Consider the following 10217-nt stretch of genomic DNA (forward strand, 5'->3'; position numbering starts at 1 on the left):
TAGTCCAAGACCGGACAACTCGCAACTGCACTGGCTAACCATTACCCCGGAACTTGCAGGTTCCCAATTACTGCTGCAGGGTAGACAGAGTCAAATGGCCTTGCCTGGGGATCGGACCCGGGTCTGCTCGCTTGCGAAGCGAGCATGCTGACCGTTACATCACAGGTCTTCATGTGATATAGCTATCCCATGTGGTCAGGACAGCGTGGCGCGACAGTGTAACACAAAACAGTTCGAAAATCTCAGTGATGGCTGTGGCTTTATTTTTCGATCAATAAGTTTCGGATTTAAATGTATATTGTAAAAGAGAAAAAAAATTATATGAAAACAAAACGATCCTGGAAATTTGGGCATATAATTTTTTTGCAGTGAACGCAACTCAAATGAAACTAATTTGTTTGATCAAGTGAAGAAAATTTAAAACATCAGCGTAAATAGAAAGGCAGTTACTGATTCATTAAGTGATATACGTAGCCAACTAAAACAAAAATGGAGGAATGTGTTGTTTTCCTCAGCAGCAGACGACACAACTGATGATCACCGACAACTGGCGCTTAGTGCGGGGTGTAGTGCAAGATATTACCTATCATGAACTTGTTTAACTCAGTTCGCTTAAAGGTCAAACTAAATGAGTGAATTACTCAGTGGATTTTGGGTACAGTACAGTGCCATTTAGGTAGGTAATGAAACAGTAGCTGTCAGCGCAACCGTTGGGGCTCCTGCAATGATCGGTGCACACAGTGGGATAGTTCTATTGTTGATAAAGCATCTTGATGAACGAAAAAATTAACTTATTCAATTTCATTGCATTTTACAGTAGCTGAATTTGTGTGGCAAATACTTGAACTTAAACCAATGTAATGAAAGTTGTTGCTTCACTCGTAAACTTCATAGACTGTCAAGCGAGCCATAAATCAAAGCCAATTTAAGTTGTTTCTCAAAAATATCGAAACTGAGTATTGAGGATATTGTCTCCTTCACATGAGTCGGGTGGTTAATAAAGGGAAGTATGCTGCCACGATTCACTGACCTACTGAACAAAGTCAACATGTTTATCAATGAAAAAGGAAAAGCAGTTCCATAACTTTAAAAAGTAGAGTGGATCTCTGAACTACTGAAGCAATTATCGGTAATATTACCAGTTACCTAGATAAGCTAATTACCAAACTTTGAAGTAGCCAGCTTGTAAGCTGGCAAATCATATATACAGTATATTAGCTTTTCAACATAAGCTTGAGCGGATTCATCCGCAACTTCGTCCAGGTAGATTACCTCATTTTTAAATATAAAAATATGCTTGAAAAACACTATGAGAATGATAAAGCTGGAAACTACGCAAGAACATCAAAATTCTTAAAGAAAGAACAGAAAGTGTAACAGCTGTTCCCCCTTCTTCCATATCTCCTGATGGATCTGAACCAGAAGGTCAGTGACATATGTTCGTCTTGATACTTCATAATTTTCTGTAACAGTTGAACACTGTGATGTTTAGCTGACATTTAAGTCTTGTGTTATATCAGCGGAAACGTTATTTATTGATATGCAAATGAGTTCATCTTGAACACGTCCAGCTGGGTTTAATATGACTTAACTTAAGATAAGTTAACCTTTTCAACAGTGGCCAAAGCATGGCAGCCTTTAATCTGACGACAAAGTGTATTACGTAATATCATAGTATAACCTGGGCACATATAACATTATAACCTGGGAGGAGGCATATTATATACTACAAATTTATAATATAGTATGCTACTCCCTCACTATGAATCACTTTACATAACTAAGTAAATAACTGCTTTCAAGGTAAAGTCGATCATTGTCGACGTTTTCTGAAATTTTCTGGATGTTGTCGCACTTTACACTCTTGGAAGGAAATTTACTCGATCATTTTCACATATATCATCTGCAGGTTTAAACCATAACACAGCCTGAACGACCTCTGTGTTGTAGTTATAAGCTATACTGCATCACACCTTAACACACACATATAACACCAAATTATAACATTGTTGGTCCATAATTAAAGTAAATATCAATCTTTTTCGTATCCCCTTTTGCTGTTTCTCCAAAATAAACTTAAACGTAAACAGAGAACATAATGAACACAAATATTGAAGGTTTTATTCACGTCAGAGCCACAGTTATATAATAGTCGCCAATAATCTTTATCTTGTCACTGTGCACAGCTACAGTTTTAAAAATAGAGAGCTGAAATTTGGCATGGAGGTGCACACATCTTGAAGGTTGGAATTTTGGGAGGCTGGCCAGAGAGAGAGGGGGCTGGATGCATCACGAGTCCTTACAGTACAACAATATTTCCCTCAATGACAACGCCTCTTACAAATCTGCCAGACGTGTGAAAACTAAAATACCACTTAAATACCACAAAAAACACCCTTCTACCCAACCCAATGATTAAGAAACCTCACTGTAACACATCTATTATGTAACCAAAACACCTTAAAACAGGTAAACAGCCTCGAACCGGGAAAAAACACAGAAATTTGATACAGTAGTTTGAATTTATCGCCTAGGAACCGCCACCAGGTTTATAATCATATAAAATAATTTGATGTTTTTTTTTTTTACAGATTAAGTTATCCGGTTAAATGTATTCTTACAGGTTCAGTTAGGAGGAAAATTCATTGTATAAACCTTTGAGAATCACTACAATGGATCACGTGTTGCAGCTCCCCCACAAGTGGTACGAAGGTTGGCCCTAGAGGTCAGCCTCCACCCTAAAAATGGAACCCCCCACATAGGAAAAATGTCTGAGTTTTGTTTCTTTGATATCTACGGCTACAGTTTTTAATATAGACATTCTTCCTAAGAGTGTCCCTCCCTCCCCTTCCCCGTGCACGACCAGTCTTTTTAACATAGAGCTGAAATTTGGTCTTTTTTATTTTTTCAGAAATAATTTCCTTCCTGAAGATTTGTCAATCAAAGGGCAACAACCGAACAGTGATTTGGAGTTCTATTTACAGTACACGGCTATACCACACCATACTCACTATTTACTTTATCTATACTTCACGATGAGTTGGTGTCAATAATTATTTAATAAGGAGCTTGAACTGAATTTACTAAAGTTTTTAAATTAATGTAATAAATATATAGAATAAGCCACTGACCACCTCACTATGAACTCCCAACACCTGTGACTGAACACCACCACCTCCTCCCCCCACACACTGAACACCACCACCTCACTCTGAACCCCCAACACCTGTGACTGAACACCACCACCTCACTCTGAACCCCCAACACCTGTGACTGAACACCACCACCTCACTCTGAACCCCCAACACCTGTGACTGAACACCACCTCACTCTCACTCTGAACCCCCAACACCTCTGTGACTGAACACCACCACCTCACTCTGAACCCCCAACACCTGTGACTGAACACCACCACCTCACTCTGAACCCCCAACACCTGTGACTGAACCCCCAACAACCTGTGACTGAACACCACCACCTCACTCTGAACCCCCAACACCTGTGACTGAACACCACCACCTCACTCTGAACCCCCAACACCTGTGACTGAACACCACCACCTCACTCTGAACCCCCAACACCTGTTACTGAACACCACCACCTCACTCTGAACCCCCAACACCTGTGACTGAACACCACCACCTCACAGCCTCAGGTCACCAATCCTTTTAAGTTCTAGTGTCTGTACATTACTCTAGGGTTAAGGTCTGGTCTGCTAATCACTATCTCGTCTGCTTACATACACGAGTTTGATTCTCGAGCGACCATCTCATATAACGGGTGAGTGTAACAAGACCTTTACTGGTTTATTGTGAATGACAGTTTTCATTCATTACTGTATCATAAGTCATCACTTTTATGCTTTTAGCCAGACGGATGTTTACTTCACGGTGCGTCGTACTCGTCACTCTCCTGGTGGTGATGGTCACGGAGGGTGTGTGTGGCACTCATGAACAAGTGGGCGGGGTGGAGATGGAAGAGTCTGCCGGGTTGGAGGAGGAGGAGGTGGGCGTGGCCGTGAGCCAGGTGATGGAGCATCAGGTGGGCGGGTGTCACCTGGTGGCGATCACAACACATCACACACCCTTCTTCTCCAGGATCCTCAGGTGAGTGAGTTACTGACACATACGAGACACCACAACAACCGAACAGTCACCTGCTGTTTCTACTCTGAAGAATTTTTGTCAAGTTTTGACCTAAATAAATTACATTTTTAACAGAGAGACAAACAAACACAGGTATTTTAACGACACACACACACACACACACACACACACACACACACACACACACACACACACCTACAAATACACGAGAACGAAGCGAAAAATAATTTAATGTTAAGAACAGAGGAGCCGAAAACTATTGGCTTCTTCTGTTTTGTTTACAAGACATTTCTTACTAGAATGTCCTTAATGGATTCACTGTCGGAACGGGAAAACCCGTCTTTAAATTTACTAAGGAAACAGCAAGAAGACCGTGGCCTGAGTACCCTCGGCACCCTGGTGAGTTACCAAACAGCCATCACTGAACGATGGTTGACTTTAGCAGGAAAGAACCCGTTCATTCCTGTTAAAATCAGGTATAGATTGTTACTTCCCTGAAAGGGCGGAGGCCACGGTCTTATTGCTGGTTCCTTAGTAAATTTAAAGACGGGTTTTCCCGTTCCGACAGTGAATCCATTAAGGAAATTCTAGCAAGAAATATTTTATAAACAAAATCCTAAAAGTAGCGCCTCTCATTCTTATCATTTACCAAAACAAACCATCACACCAAATACTTCACTTATATCCTGTTTACAAAAAGTCTCCCTCACCAGACGTGTCTCAGCTGTTGTCCAGGGTAGTGTGGTGGTGGACACACAGGTGTTGTACTCCCACCACCAGCCACCACACCTGCACCACCTGTGGGAGTCTGCCACCTCCACCTGCTGGGCTCTTCTCATTCACCTGGCTGCCGACAACAACGACCAGGCGTTCAGGTAACGAGTTATTTGTGCATCGGAAAACATTGATTTTGTGAATACATTATGTAGTATACCTAAGTATATATGTGTGTGTGTGTCACTGCATTAAGTTAAAATATTTTAGTGCTGTCGAAGGCGAAAATTTTTATTATTCTTCTGTGTGTGTGTGTGTGTGTGTGTGTGTGTGTGTGTGTGTGTGTGTGTGTGTGTGTGTGTGTTTCACCAAGCTACAAGAAGAATTAATATTTTATAATTTTGAAAGGTTTCTGGAGTCGATCAGGTTGTGGCTCCGGCCCAAGACGCCCTTACTGGTGGTAGGAAGGAGGTGGGGCATGGAGGACGTCATTCACCACCACAGTCTACACAACACCCTCCACATCCTTTATCTCGCCCTTCACGCGCCCCTCACACCTCTACACAACACAAAACTCGTGCAAGGAACCTCTAGGGAGACTGAGCAAGGTAATGTAAATCACCATTAACAAGTCTACACAAACTGAAAGGCGTTACTGTCGGTAAAAATCATCTTAATATTTGTCCTTAACACACTGACAAGAGTAATCTGTGAGCTCCACCATCCACTCCCACCTGGCACAAGAGAGGAACCGTCTGAGATGGGTAATATTTATCAAGAGCAAGATGTTGTTCTAAGTAAGATAATGTTATTTTTCTTTGATTTTATGTTTGCTTGTACACATCTCTTGGAGGGTGACACTTGATCCTTACTCTCCACCCCACAGTGTAAGACGCGGGGGAGGAACCCTTGAGAGAGACGATCTTTATCAATAATAAAACGTTGTTACATTTAAGGCGGTGTTGCTGCCGACACACTTGAGGTTTATGTCTGGTTACACATCTTGTGGAAGGAGTGAAGAGCATGAGCCTCGCCTCCCAATTATCCGCTAGGTCTCTCAGGAATGACACCTCGAGAAAAGTTAATGTTAGTCATCAACAACAGGTTACTAGAGGCGCTGACATTACAAGGAAATGAGATGGTAACAGACTCTTGTTTTGATGCTCGAGTGTTTAACTTGCTGTTGAGTTCAGGAGGCTGTGTTTACGCTAGCTGGAAATATTGCTTCCTAAAATCTAACGGCATAATGTTCAGGACCAATTTACCAACTTGAGGTAGTCTACAGGTATAGTCATTTACTTCACGTGTATTTCACAATGATTGATATGATAGAACTGAATGTCTTAACACTGACGATGGTTATGAGACTTTATCGCCCTCTGTCTGTCTGTCTGTCTAGCATAATCGCGTTACAACGTACTATGCCCTCCCTCAGCATGGGGTGGAGTCGTGAGCTTGTACCGTCGGTGTCTCTTCTGTAACAACGGGGAGATGGGCGCCCAGCAGCTTCACCAAGACCACCAAACACCCCAAGACCTCGACCTCTTCCACGGTAGGTTACAGTCACGCACGTTACAAAGAGTTTCTCGTTCATACATCGATTATCAGTCCAATTTTGGCGTAGATTTTGAGTCACGTTTATGTACAGTATTCCTGCGATCCTCTCCAACGCCGCCACATTTGTTTACGTTATAACATTATTGCGCTTCAACAACTAAAGTCTTTAAGTGCCTGACAAGGATAGTAATTACACTAGTCCATCAACAATTAAAAATTATGAGACAGAACTCTCTACGTGCCGTCACACATCTCCAGCCATGCAAAGATGCAATTTAGTGTGTGGAATTCCGAGTATCCGGACAGAGTGGCTGCCTCCCCTGCCTCACTCTTACAATAAGTCATTTTTCGTTGTTGACAGACACCGCCGTGTGAACTCCTTACTGTTACCAAAATCATGTAAAGCCATCTGTGAGTAGAGCTTCAAAACCTTATGAATTTGGGTGATCTTGGGGTTAAATATCTGAGTTCAATGACCATATTTTCCTCTAACAAAGAAACACATATTTTCCTCTATTTAAAACTTTCTTTTATCTATTATTAAATGTTGTTTTCTTTTAACAATTAATAATTGTATATAGATAATATATTTTATTGTATTTTTCATTCTTAATCTTGTTTGGTAAAGATGCATGTCATTCAAGGGCTTATGTGACAAGTTAGGTTAGGTTAGGTTAGGTTAAGTTTGATTTGGTCAAGTTATATTAGGTTAGGAATCTCTAAGTTTGGTTAAGTTAGATTAAGTTAGATTATGTTAGTGATCGTTAGGTTAGGCTAGGTTATGTTAAGTTAGGATAAGTTAGGTTAAGTTAGACTATGTGAGGGACCTGTATATAATACCCACACTTGAGACAGTCTCCTTTGTGTGGTGCAGGGTGGTGGTGGTGATGGTGGTGGTGATCTATAAATATCTAATTATTTTAAATACTTCAAAGGTTAAATTTAAGTCACAATGGCTCTCTCACTTACAAGACAGTGACTCTTACATACTTTATATAATTATTCACACACACACTTAACGCCACACTTGTCGGTCATTGACTCTCATATAAGGAAAAGAATCTCATTTACGTGACTCTGATAATGGGAAAGAATATCAGTTATCTGACTCTTTTATATGAACGATAATCTGTTTACATGACCCTGATATAAAGAAGAAAAATATCTCAGTTACGTGACGATATAATGATGAAAATCTCTATTATGTGACTCTGATATAATGAAGACTCTCTCAGTTCCTTAACCTTTTCAGAGCGTCTTGACAACTTCCTTGGCCATAAGTTCAAGATCGTCACCCTCAACTACTTCCCCTTTATCGCCTACGAGATGGGGGAGGATGAGGACCCAACCTCCCCTGTCACTCTTAAGGACTCCCTCGACACTCGCATCCTCCGCACCCTTGCCACTCACCTCAACTTCACGTAACTCATTAAGCATTTCTCACCTCTTTCACTTTAGCGCATGAATTAATTCTTATTCTGTGTGTAGATTTCAAGCATTAAATCTGGTTCTTTATATCAAAATCTGTTCTCGCAATGATGTGTCTGATGCAGAGTGTCAATGTGGGTTCCCGGGACAAACTCCACCTACCTTTAGAAACTGTTGAGGTGAATTCCAGTTAAAGAGGATGGTCAGAGGGTTACGACATCACATCAATGGTCCCTGAAACCAGATGTAGAAAACAGTGTAAACATAACATAAGGACTTTTAGTTATAAGATGTATTCTACTTTCAAGAGTAGTGAAAGACTCTAAGGCTAAAGCTTAAACACAAGGCTAAGAGTAAAGTTCATTGCTGCCGGAAATAATAGATTAATATAAACACAAGATAAACGATGATGATGCTCAATATAAGTGTTTGTAGGTATGAGGTAAGGGAACCTAAGGACGGGAAGTGGGGGGTTCCTATGGCCGATGGGAACTGGACGGGCATCGTAGGAACTCTCCAACACCAGGAGGCGGATTTCTCCCTCGACCTGACGCTGACGGAGGCCAGGGTGAAGGTCATCTCCCACTCCAGGATCTACACCCACGACCCCTTAGTCATAGTGTCCCCTAAACCCAAGCCCCTCCCGCGACACCTGGCTTTGATGAGGCCGTTTACAGGTAAACTAACTGTGTCTGCCTAACAGTACTATTCTCCTTAACCGTGAACTGTACACCACTACACCATTAGCTTACGTAATAATTTTTCTCTAAAGTCTTTCCTATAGAAGTTTGATCTCATAAATGAATCAGAAAAGTTCAGGAGTGATCGGAGTAATCAATGGTTCGGCAAACTCTCTCTCTCTCTCTCTCTCTCTCTCTCTCTCTCTCTCTCTCTCTCTCACAAACCAAAAAGGTACTCATTTCTCTTGACACCCACAAGACAGTTTGTTAAAAGCCACGAGACAACCATAATGAACTTACGACTTGGTGAGTGACTTATTAATGAATGTATATAATTAAGAACACAATGAAAGAAAAGGTTTCGAGGTGTAGACCATCTAACTGACATTTATACTTGATTGGTGCAAGAGCGTCATTGTTTAAAATCTAATGCTGGTCTGATGTTATTACTCAAGCTAAGAATGCACTTGGAGGTCCTACTTATAATGTCCAGTTCCCACTCAATAAACGCGGGTTGGTGACAGGCATTGGGAACCTAGCCCGAATACCATTGCATCAGTTAATCAAGGCTAACACACGTAAGCATGGGTGATGATGATGATGAAGTATTTACGCGTGTATATCCAAAGCTTTATCGGACAGTATAGAACTACAGCCTGTATGAAAGCGAACACCTGGTGGCTCTGTATCATGTATTTAGAATTGTGCAATCGCTCATAACATCTTGAACTTTGTAATCTTCTTCGAGAAATTTCTTAGGCGTTACCCAGTCCTCGAGAAGACGTCATAACGCACCAGATTCAGGAAGTTATTATACCCTTGTTGTTCTCTAGTGACAGACACAAGCAACTAAAATCCCCGTCACTTATAAAAATATATATAGTATATGAAAGACAAAATACGGAACTGCAAAAACTTATAAGCTAGGTCTGCATCTCCACACCACGAAGAAACAACTTTGAGGTAACGTGATGAAGGTACAATCAAAGAAAAAAGTCACTGTAGCTTTATCTAAATTCTTCGTCATGGGTTTCTGAACATAACGCTAAAGGAGTTAACACAACTTTTTGTTCATGTAGAGAAGTAGAGAAGTACGATTGTTCCGATAATACTTATTTTTCCTGTCATTAGCTAAAGAGCGTAGTTTTACTGTTTTGTAGATATCATCACCAGTTCAATAAGTGTGCACTGTTGTCTCTACCTCACGAGGTAGTTTCGTTAACCCTTCAAAAAGACGCTATTATTTTCTTTAATAACTTCTAAAGGGTATACTATCATAGGACGTCCTCTGAGTAGACTACTTGCAACTAATAATTGATATTCAGTCAATTCGAGTCATTTGACCAAGGATAGCTGATAAAGCCATGAGTGACTTGTTGGTAAAATTCCGTAAAGAACAACCATGGAAATTACCAATAAAATTAGGTTTTTCCAGTGACTTTCACAGTGTTTCAAACGAATCTGACCTTCATTTCTGACTGAAATGAGCAGTTTTGATTCCACATAGTGGGCAGGGCTTTGAAATATAAGTAAATTATGGGATAAAAACATGAAAAAAACGGATCAAACCAAACCTAACGAAACCTGACCTCACCTCAGACAGCGAGTCGTGTAACAGGCATTAGCTAAGCGGTGCCAAGCATTGGTCGACCTGCCACAAAGGAAACTAAATTACCCTGGAACCAGTACACGCCCAGTACTTGCCAACAGTGCGTAACAGAGCCGTAACTGA

Source organism: Homarus americanus, unplaced genomic scaffold, assembly GCF_018991925.1.
Source record: "Homarus americanus isolate GMGI-L3 unplaced genomic scaffold, GMGI_Hamer_2.0 scaffold33468, whole genome shotgun sequence".
Taxonomy (NCBI): Eukaryota; Metazoa; Arthropoda; class Malacostraca; order Decapoda; family Nephropidae; genus Homarus; species Homarus americanus.